We start from the raw sequence: 20311 nt of genomic DNA on the forward strand, positions 1-20311 counted from the left end.
CTCCGGTTGGATGGTTTGAGCCGGGAGAGGCTCGGTTGTTGGGTACGGATCTGGTTCAGGATGCCTCGGACAAGGTCAAGATTATTCAGGATAGGCTTCGTGCAGCTCAGTACAGGCAAAAGAGTTATGCAGACCGCAAGGTTCGGGATAGGGCTTTTATGGTCGGTAAGCGGGTATTGCTCCGAGTGTCGCCTATGAAGGGCGTGATGAGATTTGGGAAGAAGGGCAAGCTTAGCCCTAGGTTCATTGGTCCATTTGAGATTCTTGATCGAGTGGCAGAGGTGGCCTATAGACTTTCATTGCCGCCGAGTTTATCAGCCGTGCATCCAGTGTTTCATGTGTCCATGCTTCGGAGGTATCACGGCGATCCATCCCACGTGTTAGATTTCAGCACTGTCCAGTTGGACAAGGACTTGTCTTACGAGGAGGAGCCGGTAGCCATTCTAGACCGGCAGGTTCGTTAGTTGAGGTCGAAGAGTTTTCCTTCTGTTCGTGTTCAGTGGAGAGGTCAACCTCCTGAGGCATCAACCTGGGAGTCCGAGTCTGATATGCGGAGCCGTTATCCCCATCTTTTCCCCGACTCAGGTACTTCCTTCTTCTGTCCGTTCGAGGACGAACGGTTGTTTTAGAAGTGGAGAATATAATGACCCAAAGGGTCATCACTTGTTTTTAAACTACATTCTATGTTTCCGAGGCCTTGAGAACCTCATTTAGAGTCACCTCGATTTGCGTGCGCAGTCCGGGCACGTAACCGGAAAGCTTAAATATGAAAATCTATGAAAAATGATGAAATTTGGCTAATAAATGAATTAATTTGGCTTCGGTCAATGTTTTGGGTAAACGGACCCAGACCCGTAATTTGATGGTCCCGGAGTGTCCGTAGGAAAATACCGGACTTGGGCGTATGCCCGGAATCAAATTTCGAGGTCCCAAGCCCGAGAAATGAATTTTTGAAGAAAATTGTTTTCTGAAATTGTTTGCAGGAATTTGAAATAAACTTGAGTAGAAAATGTTGGAATCGGGGCCGTATTTTGGTTTCGGCGCGCGCTACAGGTCTTATATATGATTTAAGATGATTCTGTGAAATTTGGTGAAAAACGGGACGTGATTCGGACCTAAATTGCAAATGTTGATATTTTATGATGTTTGAGAAAAATCCTTTGATTTTGAGGTTTAATTCGTTGTTATTGAGGTTATTTTGGCGATTTGATCGCACGAATAAGTTCGTATGATGTCATTGAGTTAGTACGTATGTTTGGTTACGAGCCCCAAGGGCTCGGGTGTGTTTCGGATGTGTTTCGGAAGGTTTCGGACTTAAGAAAAATTGCAGGTTTTCAGCTGTTGGGTTTCTGATGTTTCCTTCTTCGCGTTCGCGGGAGAACCCTCTCGAACGCGGTGCATTAAATTATGATGAAGTAAAATCCTTCTATGCGAACGCGTAGCTCAGGTCGCGAACGCGAGGCAGTGGGGGGCTATACCTTTGCGAACGCGGTCCTGGCCACGCGAACGCGAAGGCCAAGTGGGCCTGGGCAGGGAGTGGGGCAATTATCCTACGCGAACGCGACCCATTGGACGCGAACGCGAGGGCTCGAGGGGATCCTTCTCCGCGAACGCGAGCCCGTTTACGAGAAAGCGAAGGCTTACCCGGTCTGGCCCATATCGTGGACGCGAAGGACATTTTCGCCCAGTGATTTTTTAAAAGACCAAAAACAGAGCACTTTCGGGATTTTATAAAAATTTCATAAACCTCTTCTTCTCCAAAGCTCTAGGACGATTTTTGAAGTATTTCTTCACCATAATCTCTTGGGTAAGTAATCTTTGACTTGTTTCTTCCATTTTTTATCAACACCCACTAGATTTCTAGGCCTAAACATGTGATTAAGGGTAGAAAATTAGAGATTTGGGTAGAATTAGGGATTTATGATTATTTATGATTTAGACCTCGTTTGGGGGTCGGATTTGAAAATAAATTATATATTCGGGCTCGTGGGTGAATGGGGGAGCGGATTTTAGTTCGAACTTCGTGTTTTGACCAAGCGGGCCCAGGGTCGATTTTTGGGTTTTTGGGAAGAATGATTAAATAGCTATAATTGAGCATTGGAATTGGATTGTTTAGCATTTATTGATATTATTAAGTTAATTATGTATAGATTCGATTGGGTTGGAGCCGAATTTGGAAGGAAAGGCGATATTTGAGGATTGAGTTGGCCGTGGAAGTTCGAGGTAAGTGTTTGGTCTAACCTTAGCTTGAGGGATTAGGGGTTGAGTCTTATTTGCTATGTGGTAATTGTTGAGTACGACGTATAGGCATGGTGACGAGTATCTATACGTTGGTGTCTAGCATGCCCGTGAGTCTTTATATATTGTGATTATCATGACTTCGTTGTATCTTTCATGCCTTGGTGAGTTGGTTTACTAAGTTTGTTAGTAATTAAAAGTTTGGTAGGAAAGTAATTGTGACCTATGAACATTGAGGAGCGTTGGCTCAAGTTGTATAACGAACTGTAAAAGTATAAGTGACAATTGAACTTTTAGAGCATTGGCTCGAGTTGTGAAATGAGTTGTGAAGGTAAAAGTGATAATTGAACCTCTAGAGCATTGGCTCGAGTTGTGAAGTGAATTGTGAAGTAAAAGTGTGAAAGAGAAGAGATCATTATGTTGTCACCCTTGCGGGGCTTTTGTTGGTTTATTTGTTATCTCCTTTGCCGGGATATGGATATTATTGATGTTGTTCCCTTGCCGGGATTTAATTGTTGATTTGTTGCTCCCTTGCCGGGATTCTTATTGCAAAATTTCCTTTATTTCCTTTCCCTATTGTTTGTGATTGTTGTTTGGGTGAGGAAGAGAGTTAAAGCACGAAGGGTGATGTCGTGCATTGCTTGTTTTGTGAGGAAAGAGTGTAAAGCACGAAGGGTGATGCCGTGCCGCACGATGTACCATTCCGTGCCTATTATATTGATTTCATGGTGAGGATGAGAGTAAAAGCACGAAGGGTGATGCCGTGCAATTTATATTGATTCTTACGGTGAGGACGAGAGTAAAAGCACGAAGGGTGATGCCGTGCACTTGTCTTTGATTTTCCTGATTCTTGCTGATAATTGAGTTATGTTGTCCTTTACTTTTATTTACTGATTTTCTGTTGTTACTTGATTTTATAGATTCCCTTACCTTATTTGCCTTGTGATTGTTGTTTGGGTGAGGAAGAGCGTAAAGCACGAAGGGTGATGTCGTGCATTGTTTTGGTGAGAGAGTGTTAAAGCACGAAGGGTGATGCCGTGTATTGTTTGGGCGAAGAGAGTAAAAGCACGAAGGGTGATGCCATGCACATGTCTTTGATTTCCTAATTTTTATTGATAACTGTGTTACGGTTTCTCTACACTAAATTGCTGATTTCCTGTTGATACTCTTTGTACCCCGCAGTATGATTTCCCCTTCCTATTTTCAATTAAACTGTAGTGATCCTCATATTATTGGTTGCTCTTCTGTTACTATTCGGTGTTTCCCCGCAGCATGTTTTCCCCCTCCCATACTTGACTGTATATGACTGTTTCTTTCTGTACTTCTTTTCTGCTGTATATAGTTAAATTGCACAGGTTTATTTGGTAGTCTGGTCCTAGCCTCGTCACTACTTCGCCGAGGTTAGGCTAGGCACTTACCAGCACATGGGGTCGGTTGTGCTGATACTATACTCTGCACTCTTTTGTGCAGACCCCAGTGTTGTAGGCTTCGGACCGCAGTGGGATTGCTAATTCTTGCTCATCAGGCGATCCGAGGTAGTCCTGCAGGCGTCCGCAGGCCTTGGCGTCTCGTTCTATCTACTATTCCTGTTTCTTTCATGATTTTCCATAGACAGTGTTGTATTTATTTTTTTCAGACCTTTATTTGTAGTATTCTTAGATCGTTTGTGATACTGTGACACCAGTTCTGGGTAGTCGAGGTTCAAACAGTTGTATTGAATATTCATGTTCAATAGCTTATGGCTTCTTTCTTCCGCATATGTTAAATTCCGTTGTTTAAATGATATTACTTCGCAATTGTTAATGAATATAAGATGGGTAAAAAGGTAAGTTGTTCACATAATTGGCTTGCCTAGCTCACATTAGTAGGCGACATTATGACTCCCGAGGGTGGGAAATCCGGGTCGTGACACCCGATTTCAAATGGAGCGAATAGAATTACCACCGGTCACAGATGATTGGGCCATTCAAGCTTTCACCCAGAGTTTGAACGAGCGGAGTTCGATAGCGTCACGACAGTTGAAGTGAAACCTTATCGAGTATCCAGTTGTAACTTGGGCGGATGTGCATAATCGATATCAATCGAAGATCAGGGTCGAGGACGACCAGTTGGGGGGCCCTCGGGTTTAGTTCATCCAAACAGATTAGCAGTTAAAGCCCCAAGGGATACCGACAGGGAACCAAGGTCGAACAGAGAACGGTATCAGCTATATATCGCAGATCGAAGAAATAATTGTTCGGGACGCAATCCCCTTCGGAATGATTGAAGAAATGATCAAGGGCTAAATTCTCGGGGACTTATGAGTAAGAATGGTTTTGATAAACTTGCCGATCCCGCAGAAGCACCTCGGTTATCGGAGTATAATTTCAGTGTCGATGCATCGGGGATTGTATCGGCTATCGGATCAAAGACACCGGTGGCCTAGACCTATACAAACCGATCCTTCTCAGAGAAACCCAAACTTGATGTGTAAATACCATTGCACACATGGCCATAGGACCGAAGACTGCGGGCAGTTGAGGTAGGAGGTAGCTCGATTGTTCAGCGAGGGCCACCTTTGAGAGTTCCTCAGTGATCGAGCTAAGAATCACTTCAAAGAAAGAGACGCCAACAGAAAGAATGAGCAGGAAGAACCGCAACATGTAATTCATATAATTGTTGGCAGGGTCGATGTTCCACAAGGGCTTATATTCAAACGTACCAAGGTGTCGATCACCAGAGAAAAGCAGACTCGGGGTTATGTGCCCGAAGGCATCCTATCGTTCAATGACGAAGAAGCGGAGGGCATTTCTTAGCTGCACAACGATGCCCTAGTAATTTCTATTTTGTTAAATAAAATTCAAGTTAAACGTGTTCTACTTGATCCAGGTAGCTCAGCAAACATAATCAGATCGAGGGTCGTAGAGCAGCTCGGCCAGCAGGACCAAATTGTGCCTGCATCTCGAGTCCTAAACGGCTTCAACATGGTAAGTGAAACAACGAAGGGGGAGATAATCCTACCAGTAAACGTGGTCGGGACCATCAAAGATACAAAATTCCATGTCATTGAAGGCAACATGAGATATAATGCACTGCTCGGAAGGCCATGGATCCACAACATAAGGGCAGTACCATCGACCCTTCATGAAATGATAAAATTCCCGACAATGGATGGTGTGAAAACAGTTTACACAGAACAACACGCAACAAAGGAAATGTTTGCAATCGACGAGGTGACGCCGATATCAGCACCTTCGACCTCAGAAAAATCGAACATCAAATATAAGCAGATGGCCAAATAGCAATCACCGTCCCTAGCCTCGATCGAATCGGAGAAACAGGTAATCGAAGAAGAAGAAGAGGATTTCCTTACTCCTCGAACTTTCGTTGTTCCCGAAGAATCAGATGCAACTAAGTCAACGGTCGAGGAGCTGGAACAGGTGATACTGATCGAGTATCTACCCGAACGAAAGGTATACCTGAGAACGGGGTTAACCCCTGAACTCGGGAAAAAACTCAGTCAATTTCTTATCAATAACATGGATTGTTTTGCTTGGTCCCATTTAGACATGACAGGAATCCCACCGGAGATAACAACACACCAGCTAAGCCTCAACCCCAGGTTCAAACCGGTGAAACAAAAGAGAAGGACCCAGTCCGAGTGAAGCATGCATTCATAAAGGATGAGGTAACTAAACTTCTTAAAATAGGATCCATTCGGGAGGTAAAATACCCCAAATGGTTAGCCAAGCCGTAGTCCCTAAAAAGGGGAACACACTTAGAAACTGCGTAGATTACAAGGATTTGAACAAGGCATGCCCTAAAGACTCTTTTCCACTGCGTAACATTGATCGCATGATCGATGCCACGGCTGGCCACGAGATCCTTACCTTTCCCGACGCCTATTTCGGGTACAATCAAATTCAGATGAACCCGAAAGACTAGGAGAAGACTTCGTTTATCACCAAGTATGGAACTTATTGTTACAATGTAATGCCCTTCGGGCTAAAAAACGCAGGAGCTACATACCAACGCCTAGTTAACAAAATGTTCGAGGAACAGATAGGTAAATCAATGGAAGTTTACATTGACGATATGCTAGTTAAGTCCCTATGCAGAGAGGACCATTTGACTCATTTGCAGGAAATATTCGAAATCTTGAGGAAGTACAACATGAAACTTAACCCCAAAAAATGTGCCTTCGGGGTCGGCTCGGGCAAATTCCCCAGCTTTATGGTATCAAATCGGGGAATCGAAATCAACCCGATAAGATTAAGGAGATCGAGGATATGAGCGTCGTAAACAGTGTGAAAGCCGTACAGAGGCTAACCAGACAGATAGCTACCTTGGGCCGATTCATTTCAAGGTCATCAGATCGAAGCCACAGGTTCTTTTCCTTACTCAAAAAGAAAAATGATTTCGCATGGACCCCGGAATGTCAGCAAGCATGGAGGAGTTAAAGCGATACTTATCGAGCCCACCTCTGCTCCATACTCCGAAGGCAGAAGAGAAGTTGTACTTGTACTTGGCAGTGTCCGAAATAGCAGTAAGTGGTGTACTAGTTTGAAAAGAGCAAGGTACGCAGTTTTCTGTTTATTACCTAAGTCAGACCTTAGGAGATGTTGAAACTAGGTATCCACACTTAGAGAAATTGGCACTTGCATTAATAAGCGCATCTAGAAGTTAAAGCCATATTTCCAGTGTCACCCCATATGTGTGATAACCACTTATCCTCTCCGAAATGTTTTGCACAAGCCCGAGTTATCTGGCCGGTTGGCCAAATGGGCCGTCGAACTTGGCGGGTACGATATCGAATATCAACCTTTAACGGCCATCAACTCTCAAATTTTAGCAGACTTCGTGGTCGATTTTATGCCAACCCTCGTACCCGAAGTGGAAATGGAACTTCTACTAAAATCGGGTTCATCATCGGGGGTATGGACCCTCTTCACGGACAGTGCCTCGAATGTGAAAAGGTCCGGGCTTGGCATTGTTTTGAAGCCACCCACGGGCACTATTAGACAATCTATCAAAACTTCTAGATTTGACTAACAATGAGGCCGAGTATGAGGCCATGATTGCAGGTCTCGAGCTAGCTAAAAGCTTGGGGGCAGAATTCATTGAAGCCAAGTGCGATTCTTTATTGGTGGTGAACCAAGTAAACAAAAGCTTCGAAGTTCGAGAGGATAGGATGCAAAGGTATTTAGACAAGCTACAGGTAACTTTACACCGCTTCAAGGAGTGGACTCTAGACCATGTATCTCGAGAACAAAATAGTGAGGCCGATGCACTTGCAAACTTGGGATCATCAGTCGAGGAAGGTGATATTATCCCGGGGATTATCGTCCAATTATCGAGATCTGTGGTCGAGGAGGGTCATGCCGAGATAAATTCTACAAGTTTGACTTGGGATTGGAGGAATAAATGTATTGAATATTTGAAAAATGGAAAGCTCCCATCGGACCATAAAGAGTCGAGGGCTCTACGAACCAAGGCTGCTCGGTTCACATTGGATGAAGATGGAACATTATACAGAAGGACATTCGATGGACCATTGGCGGTATGTTTAGGGCCAGGAGACACCGATTATGTTTTACGAGAGATCCACGAAGGCACTTGTAGAAACCACTCTGGCGCCGAGTCTTTGATTCGCAAAATTATTAGAGCAGGGTATTACTGGGATACCATGGAAAAATACACTAAGGAATTTGTTCGAAAATGTGATAAATGTCAAAGGTTTGCACAGATGATTCATCAGCCCGGAGAGCAGCTTCATTCAGTCCTATCCCCATGGCCATTCATGAAATAGGGAATGGACATCGTCGGCCCTCTACCAACGGCCCCAGGTAAAGCTAAATTCATTTTGTTTATGACTGACTACTTTTCTAATTGGGTGGAAGCACAGGCCTTGAGAAGGTTAGAAAAAAAGAGGTTATAGACTTCATCTAGGACCACATCATATGTCGATTCCGGATACCTGCCGAAATCGTATGCGATAACGGGAAGTAATTCATCGGCAACAAGGTAACGGAGTTCCTCGAAGCACACAAAATAAAAAGGATCTTATCAACGCCGTATCACCCAAGCGGAAACGGACAGGCCGAATCGACAAACAAGACTATTATTCAAAACTAAAAGAAAAGGTTGAACGACGCTAAAGGGAAATGGAGAGAAGTTCTACCCGAGGTTCTTTGGGCATATCGAACGACATCGAAGTCCAGCACGGGGGCAACCCCATTCTCTTTAGTATATGGCTCCGAGGCCTTTAATTCTAGTCGAGGTCGGGGAACCCAACGCCAGATTTTGACATGCATCGGAGGAATCAAATCACGAGGCTATGAATACTAGCCTCGAACTATTAGATGAAAAACGAGAAGTTGCACTTGTTCGGATGGCTGCACAGAAGCAAAGAATCAAGAGATATTATAATAGAAGAACCAACATTCGCCACTTCAGAATCGGGGACTTAGTTCTAAGGAAAGTCACCCTCAATACTCAATACCCAAATAAAGGGAAACTAGGCCCGAATTGGGAAGGACCATATCAGGTCATCGGAGTCATCGGAAAGGGATCTTACAAACTTGGCACGATGGAAGGCGAACAATTGCCGAACAATTGGAACATATTACTACTCAAACGATATTATTGCTGAGGTATGACTTTCTCCCTTTTTCCATTTGTATTTGATACTAACTTATTGCAGGTGTTCGAGCTAAGACATCGAGAAAACCCTTCTACACGAAGATCTTAGGTTTTAAAGCACGCGTCGCACTCTTTTTCCCTTAGATCGGGTTTTATCTCAAATGGAATTTTTCCGGCGAGGTTTTTAATGAGGCAACAACTATGTGCTACCTAAGGAATATTCAACAGTATCCAAGGCTTCTTTTCAATCCACCTCGAATACTGGGGGGCATCACCCTCGGAGGTTATATTTTCGAGAAAAATACTTCACGCCAAAAAGGGTCTTGATAGGAAAACCTTGTAATGGGTCAAACGGTCGGATGAACCGTGTCCATATAGAATAGTCGAGTCCCAATGGAATTATTCAAAGAAGCATTCTTTCTATATCAAACACTTTGTGTCTCAAAGAAATTTGCACTATACGAGCTCCATACTTGTAATTCTGTGAGAAATGGCTCAAGGGCCAAAGCGCAAGTACACCTCGAATACTCGGGGACTATCATCGATAGTCAACACATTCGAGTCATCTAAACTCGTATTCATAAGACCTCAAAGAGGCACCCCCCCCCAACGTAAAGGCCAAGGCCATCGCACTCGGGGACTAACATTTCGAACAAAGTTCAAAATGTTATCCGGAAATAAGTCCAAGAGGCACACCCGAAGTCTACGGCCATACTAAAGGCTACGGCCAAAATAAAGGCTACGGCCGAAATAACGCGGCTCGGAGATGTCTGAATCCCGCAATAAAAACACGCCTTCGAATTCTCTGAAAACTGGTTAATAAAGGCTACCCCCGGCAAAATAATCAAAGGGCTTCGATAAAACCAGCCCTCGATCGACACTAAACCCTCAAAAAACCCAATGGGTAAAAAATGCATACCAAGGCATAAATAAAATTTTACTAAGTCTTTTAAGCCAAAAAGGAGAAATAATAGCCATCTCTTAGAGGCCATAACAGCCCGATCTAAAAGAGCCAACAATACACTTAGGGTTCGAGATCTTGTTCTCACCCGATCTGAATCCAAGGGTTCAATTATCCCGAGCCCAAATACAAAATAACTTGATTATGGCTCGGGGACTCAACATTATCCGGCACAAGCCCTTAAGGGTCTATGCCTTAAAGTTCGAACCTTATTCGAACTCGACCACGGAAACTAAGGAAGCCATCCGAGACAAAATCTCAAACACACAGTTCAAAGAATGAAATTATTGCAAGAATTTTGTAAGGCAAGAAACATTTAGAAGACATTCAAGGAAATTTTTCTTTTATATACTTGAAAAAGGATATGTACTAGAAACTGACAAGAAGTCTTACAAAAAAAATACAAAAAGAGAAAGAAAAATCCTATCTATGCCCGGGCCTGGTTTCTCCCTCGGGAGCAGCTTCCTCTTCGGGCCCCTCTTCATTGTCAGATCCTCCTTGGCTGCCTTCATCATCATCGTCGGAGGAGGAGGAGACGAGAAATCTAGCATCAGCTTCGAGTGCCTTTGCTTGAGCTATCTCTTCAGTGAGGTCGAAACCTCAAGCATGGATTTATTCGAGGATCTCCCTACGGGATTGGCACTTGGCCAAATCATTACTCCATTTCTCCCGGTCGGAGGCTTCCCTTAGCTCCGTTTGAGCAGCCTCAGCATCCCTTAAGTACATGGCAACGGTTTTATCAGTCGTGACCTTCGTCTTCTCGACCTCAGCCCTGGCCTCTGCAAGCTTGACCTCGAGTTCATCGATCCTTTTGGCCTGGGCCGAACTTTTCTCTTTAGCACCTCAGAGTTGGGCCTCAACCGATGCCAGTTTGGCTAAAGCGGCCTCCTTCTCTGCAGCAAGGCGGTCCATATTCTCCTTCCACCGGTTATAGTTAGCCTTGACCTGATAGACCTCCCCTCGAAGCAGCTCGATCCTATCTAGTTTTTGCTGCAGCTAAGACACTGAAGTATTAGCCTCCACATTTGGGTCAAGAAGACCATCCTCTTTCAAAATGACAGTTAACTGCTTGTCTATCTCGGCCTCATTTTTACGAGCCTTGGCCAGATCTGCCCGAAGGTCATTGAGTTCCTCCTCTTTTTGACTGCAAAGGAGCTTCAAAGCCTTCCCTTAAACCTAGGTCTTCTAGAGCTCGGCCTCGCATCAGCTCAGGTCGGCCCTGAACCTGGTGAAAGCCTACACAGAAAAAAGGAAATCAGTTAGGGAAAAGAGAGAAGAAGAAAATAAAATTGCAACAATAGGAATCAATGCTTACTTGAGACCAAAGGCATTGAGCCTCTTCGAAGAGAGTAGCTGCGGCGTTGAGATCGGCGGCACCATCGACCCCAGTAAAGCAATGCCGAAAAGGATCTTCTTCACTGGGGACTCCGCTTAAGTCAGGAATGTACAGCGCTCGAACCTCCCTTATGGCCTCCTCAGAATAAGCCGGTAGAGGAGGAGAGTGACCTATTTCATGGACCCGAGAAAATTACTCGGGACGCTCTGTTCAACTCTGGGAATTTCGGAACCTATCTCGTTTGTTGTGATCGTTGATGGTCGAGGAACAATCTCAACCTCGGGTGATTCGCGGGCTTTGCCCGCGTCTTTATTCCGAGCCTCCTCACCACGAGGCAGGGTCTCCGGTTCGGAGGGCTTGGCAGCTTCGGCTGGTTTCCTGGCTCGGGTCACCAACACCGATTCTTCGCCCTCGTCTTCTTCTTTACCATTCAGCTGGTGGACTGAGTTTATGTCCACGTGAATAAGATTCCTCCTGCGTCTTCGAGTAGGACCCCTTCCATCTTGGGTGTCTTCGGGCTTTGAAACCCTTTTTCTCTTATTATCTTTCTTCGATTTCGGAATCGGGGACTCGGTCTCCTCCCCGGTCGGGGCTGGCCTCATTTCAAAGACATCTCCAATGCCTACATGAATGAAAATTAGGTATGAGTAAAGTAACGTCTCCAGTAAAGGGGAAAGCATCAAAAACTTGCGAGAAGAACTTACCATAGTGTTTGGCTTCCCATCTGCCCCTCGCTAAGTCACTCCATCGACGCTCGTCAATGAGGAGGTAGCATCTAGTTTACAGACCCAGTCTTCGAGGTCGGTGACCACATGGGGCATCCAAGCAACCGCTGCAAAAAAGTGAAGGCATCACGCAATGCGAAAATAGAATACAAAAAGCTACTGGGAAAAAACTTCACTTACGATCGGGGTTCCACTTCTCTGGGAACGACATTTTCTCCTCTGGGATGACATCACAGGTCCTCACTCGCACCAACCGGCTCATCCAGCCCCGATCCTTATCCTTGTTATTGCTAGCAAAGAAAGCCTTGGTCGACCGGCGTTGGAGATTGATCAACCCTTGAAAAAGCTGAGGCCGATATAATTGGATAAGGTGATTGAGGGTGACTCTAGCCCCTCGGCCTTGCTGGAGAAATAGCAAATCATGATCACTATACGCCAGAAAGATGGGTGGATCTGGCCGAGGGTGACCTGATACCTCTTGTAGAAGTCGATCACGATCGGATCGATGGGAACCAACGTGAGGGAGTAAGTGTAAACACTTAGGAACCCCTCTACATGAGTAGTGATACTCTCCTCAGGGGCGAGGATCTGTAACACGACCTCGTTCCCCCAGCCAAAGTCCTTCTTCATGGCCTTGAGGTGCTTCTTCATTATCGAGTAAATATACCTCGATACATACTCGCATCGGCCAGGAATCGCGGGGAGATTTTCAATTTTGAAGTCTTTCTTTATGACACAGGGGCCGTGAATAATCTCGTGAAGGGCCAGCGCTTTATCACCGGCCGGCCGGGAAGAGGAGGAGGAAGCTTTCTCCTTTTGAGGAACTGTTTTGGAGGTTTTCGCCATTGATTTGGTTAGAAGAAGCGGAAATAGGCGAGCTTGATATCTTTCGGCACTAAAAGGGCGAGAGTAACAAGTAATGAGAGAGAAAGATGAAGAGGGGGAGAGATAAGGGAAGTTTGAAGGTGGTTTGAAGATGGAAGTAAAGTTTTTTATTCGAATTTGAGCCTTGTATTTATAGGCAAGCGGCGACGGTTCGACGGCGCTAGTGGCCGACCACCACTGGCGAAATATTTAATGTTTTGGGGAAGCGAACCAACGGGACGTTTCGGTCGTTTCTAGCGCCTATGTCACGGGGATGACATCATCATCAGGGACTCCAGAAAATCGAGGCTCAAGTCGTTTCTTATCATTTTATTCTAAGAAACGCGGGGAATATATGTATACGATCAAAATCAGGTGTGCCCGATTTCGTATGCTCGAGGGGTCGCTTCGAGAATAAGTTCAAAATGGACCGGGCTCGAGCCTGATGGCGGAGTACAAGACTCGAAGATCGAAGTGCTCGATGAACACCGAGGCCAAGTATGACCAACCTCGAGATAATACCGTTATGATTTTATAACAGAAACAGCGAGATTCCCACAGTGGCCCTAAGATCACGACGTAAATTCTGAAACGGATTTGTACTAGGCGGTTAGATAGTTGTCCAATAAGATTCCCTACTAAAAATAGAAATGTACCTTATTTAGGACGCGCATTCATTTGTAACATCATCAATCATTGACAAGAGAAGATACCTACATCACTTTCTTGCTTACTTTTCATCTGAACTGCCTTATTATTTTATTGTTCTGACTAACCTACCTCGAGGCTGCCATAGCTCGAGGTCAAGACTTGCTTGCGCACTGGTTTGACTTACTTTACTCTTTAATTTATACACTTGATTATTTGTTTATCAATTAGTATTGGATTAAATCACATAACTTTAAAACCACAATACAAGTTTAATTGTTACTCGAATTTTAGGGTAAACACTTTTCTTACCAAATAAAGTTAATTTAAAAACAATTAAGCTTGTTATTGCAGTAAGATTAATTACTAAAAGATGTCAATAATTTTAAAATTTATAAGAGAAAGCATTATTGTGTATTATCGAGTAGAAGATTCAAGAAAAAAAATTAAATTTCTTTCTTTACTTTTTATTTTGTAAATATAAAAGTTCTATGTTAATTTTTGAAAAAATTAAATAAAAGGAAATTGGTGTAGCATTACTAGATTTCTATTCATAGTTGACAACTGTGAAGTGCTTGAAAATTTACTGCATCGTTGCAGTCAGCTTCTAGAGTTAATAAATTTTTTTTAAAGAAAATTCTACCTTTAATTCTTTTTAGTACCTTAAGTGAATCACGCCATTAATTTTCTATTAGACAGATGGCAAGAATTTAAGAGGGAATTGAATATTGGGAAAATCAGCTATGTCTATTTATAAGTAGCTTATCACAAAAATTGGTCAGTTCATAAAATATAACTAATATTAGCCAACTAGTTATTTGTAGCAAAAATAGTCAAAAGTTTACTTTTCTTGAGTGGATGTTATTAGAATAGATTGGGTACATCTTAAAGAGCTTGAATCTCAGTTTTGAGATGATTTGATGGAGTTTTGAGGTGGTTTGAATTGAAAATTCAAAGTAGAAGATGAACATGAAAAAATAATATGTGTATCACTTGTGTATCAGATATGTATCATATTTGTATCAAATGTGTATCACATGTATATCCATCTATACCTGCGTGTGAGATACATGTGTCATAGATAAAATTTTTGAATTCGATTTTAACTACGAATATAGGTACCAATTCAATCCAAATCACCTCCAATCTTCCTCAAATTTTGTATATTGACTTATCTATGTGTTTTCAATGATTCTCAACCATACTATTGAAAAAAGTCCTTTTTTGATTAGATTTTTGGAATCTCCACCGAGGAATCCTTGAACATAAATCATTGACCCCTTCTGGTTGATAGGGGAAGTGAGTGGGGGCGGATCCTAGTCTAGCTCAGACTCTACTAGTGACTAAAGGTTGAAGGGCGCTGGAGGATTCAATTAGTCTATGCAAGGCAGCTAAATTTAATATAAAATTACCATTTTATAGGGGTTCAGGTCACACTTTTTATACAAGATTCTTAGTTGGTAGGATAAGAGGATTAGCAAAATTTACTCATTTTTTTGATCGACGAGTAATTGATGGATGACTAACGGGGTTAGGGTTATTAGTTTCATTGTACGAGAAGGTATCAAAAATACAGGAGGGGGGGGGGGGGACGCATCTCTTCTTATCTTTTCTTGTATTTAGCTTATGTTTCAGTCTTTTTATTAGTTTATTACTTACTCTTTTTAACTTTTTGAATCAAATTCCTTATTATTTTTTTTTAATTCACAATTACAATTATAGCCTGTCTCTGTAAGGTGAGAGTGGAATTTATCCTTTATTTTGTCCTTTTCATTCACTCGAATTTCTTTCGTTTCATCGATTTTGTCCGGATCCCACCTTTCTTCCGAAAAAAGGGAAGAAGAAGGATAAAGATCTTCTTCAGTGGATCCCTCTTGTTCCCGTTTAGTCCCCTTCATTTCGGAAGTTGTTTCTATTTCTTCCTCACTTTCCACCCTTTCTTCTGTTTTTAGGCTTCTTTCAGTTTCTTAGTAAGAATGGGTGAGGGTATTCTGCCTAAATAGTAGAGACAGGTAATAAATAAGAGAATACTAAAGATCCGAGCCATAAAATTTCTCAATTCTAACACAAGGTACTTATTAGATCGAATGTACTTATTCGATCTAATAGAATGATTTTGCTGTATCCAGACTAATACCAATCCAGGCCATTTCATGAATAAAATGTGACCAATTAATCAACCAACAAAACCACTTGTTACAAATAAGATCTTGTTGTTGCATCAAAAGAGATGAATGTTGACTAAATCTTGCTAACATTGAACTTGGTAAAATGAAATGGTTGAATAATCGAAAAATGAGATTATTCAGGAATACACATTGAATGCTGAGATTACGCATTGAATTTCTGGTAGTAGATCCATAATCAAAAAAGCTTTTGTGATTGTTCCAGAAGAAATGAAACAAAAGATATGGTAGAGCTAGGACAGCTATTGTATGAGGTCTACTCAATGCTAGATGCAGAGGCGCATAATAGATCGATATGAACATCATGAGCTGTCCCGTAATAAAACCAGTTGTTGCTGATACCTTCTTCTTGGTTCCTTCTTACATAACCAGAGCTCGGAGAAGGAAGAGATAAGAGGGCCTTATGGAGAATGTGGTCAGAAATCCATATTAGAGTCCGACCACAACGACCGAATTGATTATCTTCATGCATAAGGATACTAGATTACCTAGTATAAAAGATTGAAAAATCATCACAGACTTCCCTTATTTCTTTTCTATTGCAATTTCTGGATTATGATATGATGATTTTTGAACTTTCCATATATAGAAAAGAAATAGAAATAAAAAGAGATAGACTAGAAACGACATCTGTTATGTCAATGACACCAAAGAGATATTAAATGAATGGAATTGGGATATGGATGGAATATAATAAAATAGAGCCACTTTGAGGTTCCCTCTGAAATAGGGCATGTAAGGGAGCCACTACAAAAAAGTTCTGGGAGTTACGAAGGAAGCTTCGAGCTCATATTGGTCATGGGTTGGGAACGGGAATTGAACTCTAAGAGATCGAATCTCCTGTTGTTCCTCAGTAGCTCAGTGGTAGAGCGGTCGGCTGTTAACCGATTGGTCTATTTATTCATTATCTATGTCACTTCAGATGTTCTATGGATACAAGCTACTTAATGCCCCGAAGGATTCTTTTTTTGATTCTGGGCCGCGAGAGTTATTTCTTTGATCTCCATCTTTTTACCCGTAATAGGTATTGGTATATAACCTGATTTCGTTCTTTCATTAGCAGTTAACAAGGTCGATATATATATATATATATATATATATATATATATATATATATATATATATATATATATATATATTATTTTTCATCACCTTATTTGCTACCTCATCCATGAAATTTCCTTTTCGTCTTGTATCAAATAGTGCTAATCACGCTTAAAATATGAAAGGGGATCTTTGCGTGTGATTCTTGGAGAGAAAGAACCTTATTTCTTTGGGCTTCCAATTTTTATATGTGTTTGACTAGTTTTGATAAGTTTATGATTAATGACTAGAGGTTGCTAAGTTGAGACTCTTTTGGGATATTTCTGTAAGATTCTCTTGAATATTACTGGACTTAAAATCACTGGAACAAATCCGGACCCTAGATTTATATACTAAGTACGTAACAATTATTAAAAATTATAATCACCAAAGGATTTATTTCACGAGTCAGTACTCGGATTATATAAGCATAGATATAAACAATGGCAGAGACATCCTTCTACAACGGGCTGCACACAGTTTCGTCCAAAACATTCACTTAATACATATTTATATACTTTTTAGAAGTTAAATTTGTAAAAAAAAAATCGACGTTGCTTGAAAATAATGTAAAATAAACATAACTTTAGAAAAAGAATTGAAGTCTTGGAATTTCTACAAACTCATAGGACCCAAAGTAATGTAAAATAAACATAACTTTAGAAAAAGAATTGAAGTTTTGGAATTTCTACAAACTCATAGGACCCAAACTTTGGGTCCTATGAGTTGTGATAATAAGCTCATACTATTTGCGTGAAAACTTGCATATGGCACTGCTTGAGAAATCTAAGTTACAAAATACAAAGTTAAATTCTACTGGAGTACTATTATGTTTAGAGTGTTTGTATAAGAACCGTAGGTTGATATTGCTCCAAAACTGAAAAATGTTTAAGAACATTTTTTGTGTGTGTGTGATCACGCCCAACTATGCCTTATAAAAAGGACAATGCGGTCATTGCAAATATAATCCGGTTTACAAGTCCGGAGTCGAATCCCACAGAGAACTAAGGTTTAGCTACAGCTGTTCATTATCACCAAGAAGACAAGCTCGAACAATTCCTAACTTATAGATATTAAGATTCTTTTGTTTAACTAATTAACTAACAAATTAAAATAGTAAATTAACAACTAACGATACTGAGGGTTAGAGAAAAGATTAAGGAGGTCTAGAATTATGATTTTCCCTATTGTCGGAATCCTTCCCGCTATGTCTTCTATAATTTCGCCTAAGTATTCTCTACCGATCATGAGCACTCTTATTACCGTAAATCTCTCCCGAGTAATTACGACAATTTACTAGACGCACTCTCCCGAGATACGCTAGCTGGCTTTTAATACAGCTCACTTTAGATCGCACCCAAGGCTTCGTTATCCCTAATCCCGCCTTTAAACCCGCAGTTATAGATCCCTCATATACTTTGGGAGTGATGTTGTTTAACAATTACCTAAATATGCACTCTCTCCCGAGTTATGCATACTAAATAGGCACAGCTAATTGAGAGCTCTTCAACCAACCACAATATAAACGTAGTTGAACAAATAGAGAAAAGCTATGGCTCAATTATATAAAAACATAACAAGAATTTATCCTACAAAAGGTTCTATCAAAACTCTAGATAACAAATTAGCTATTCATAATAGTATGTAAAACTACAATACTAAAAGTCATAACCAACAATGAAAAATAGGAAGAGGAAGGAAAAACTCGTAGAAGAATTCTCCGCCTTGCTCCCAATGTGTTCTTGCCTCCAAGGGTGTTGTCTAACCCTAAAGTAGTGTCTCTCCGCCTCCTTAGGTCTAATTTGTGTCCAAAATATGTCCTCCTCCTTGTTCTTGGCCGGCCTCCTTTTTGTTTAATATAGGGTTTAGGACTTAAAATCCCATGTTTTGCACTTTAGTCCCTGAAATTTTCGCTTCCTGCCGCGGTTTTGCCGCGGTCGCGGTGGAACCGCGGCCAAACATGCCCTCTGATTCTTCAGTTGTCCGCAACCATCTTCTACTGCGGTTCTGCTGCGGTTGCGGAAAAACAGCGGTTTTTCACCCTGTTCCGTTTGGAATTTGGAAAAACATAAAACATGAAAGTTGTAGCCCTTTGAGTTAGCTTTCCAACCATATATTGTGGAGCCCAAATGGAGTTCTGAGCAAAAAGTTATGTCTATTTTACTAGACAGTGCGCAATATGCCTCCTCAAGCCTTCGTTCGTACTTAATTATCAAATTTGACCCCCGAACACGATCCCGACTTAATTCCTTGAGCTTTTACACAGACTTCAAAGCTTCAAATCACTTAAATTCATTCCATAACATCTATATAGCTCGGAATCACACCTACAAGGCATAAAACACACAATTAGTGCAAAACACTAGCGATTAAAGCGCAAACTCAATTAAAGTGCAGTAAATTAGAGTGTAATAAGCGACTAAAATATGCAATTATAGCCTATCATCAACACCCCACACTTACACCATTGCTCGTCCTCGAGCAATCAAACTCCACTTTTTTTTATAGACACGACCTTTTTAAACAATTCTCCTAACTCATCACACCAAGAGTATTTAAAATAGACTAAGCACAAAAGCGTTACATCTTCACCTCAAGATTTGACTCACAAGTACCACACGTTATTCACAACTCACCTACTTACTCTAATATAGAGGTGACTGACATTACCTTTCCTTCATGAATCAAGTGCCCTCACACAACAAAAGAGAGTAGTTCCACACAATAAAATTTAAGAACACTTAGGAACTCAAGATAGAAAGAATTCACTCACTCTCAGAAATAACATTCATATGCCACAAAAGATGCACCATAAGCTTGCCCGTAGTGTACTACTCCACTAATCGAGTTCATTCAATCTTGGATCAATTAGGACTTTATTTGGTTGTAATGTAGGCTACGGGACGGGTAGGATTCATTTAGATATAAGAGTGACTACACCTCCCTAAGCACTTTAATACATATACTTTAACTTTCAAACCCCATACTTATGTCAAACCAAAACTCCACCTTCACATCAATTTATATTACCCCATACTTCTTTAAGCACACTTACGTCAAGAGCCACCACTTATCAAGAAAATTTTTTTTTTCACAACAATCCAAACTATTTGTTTTCAATTCAGTGGCTCTTCCTTTTTCAAAACAGTGCACCTTTCTCCTTATTTCATTAGTTCACTCAAAAGCCAAACCAACCACCCCACACTTTAACTTTACAAAGTTCATAAATAATTCAAGTGCTCATGAGAGGTTTCAATGGTTTCAAATAGATGGTTAATTCGAACAAATGGGTAAGGCTTGTAATGTGGTTGCCAAAGAAACGGGATTACAGGCTCGAAGGGGTTAACTACGATACATATAATTAGGCGGGTAAAATATACATATCTGGCTCAACAAAGAAATGCTATATCACTTCCTAGACTGAATAAAACTACTATTTCGCTTTGCAAACACACGGGGCAGTTCTAGGCATCAAATGCAATGCACAGAATAACACGAACCTCACACACACATGGCACATAACTCACTTCAGGATTGGATTCATCAAGACACTCTAGTCAGAGCAGTTAAGCAAATTTAAGATCATACAATTTAGGTACTTATACAAGAGTCAAAAACTGAGCCTAAGCGTCACAGCCAAAGTACTCAC

General features: G+C 41.5%; 1 pseudogene; it reads right to left on the minus strand.

Moving 5' to 3' along the window:
• Positions 1–15057: 15057 nt before the first annotated feature.
• LOC109207373 lies at positions 15058–16065 on the minus strand (annotated as a pseudogene).
• Between the last annotated feature and the right edge of the window lie 4246 nt (positions 16066–20311).

The sequence above is a fragment of the Nicotiana attenuata genome, unplaced genomic scaffold, assembly GCF_001879085.1.
Source record: "Nicotiana attenuata strain UT unplaced genomic scaffold, NIATTr2, whole genome shotgun sequence".
NCBI classification, from domain to species: domain Eukaryota; kingdom Viridiplantae; phylum Streptophyta; class Magnoliopsida; order Solanales; family Solanaceae; genus Nicotiana; species Nicotiana attenuata.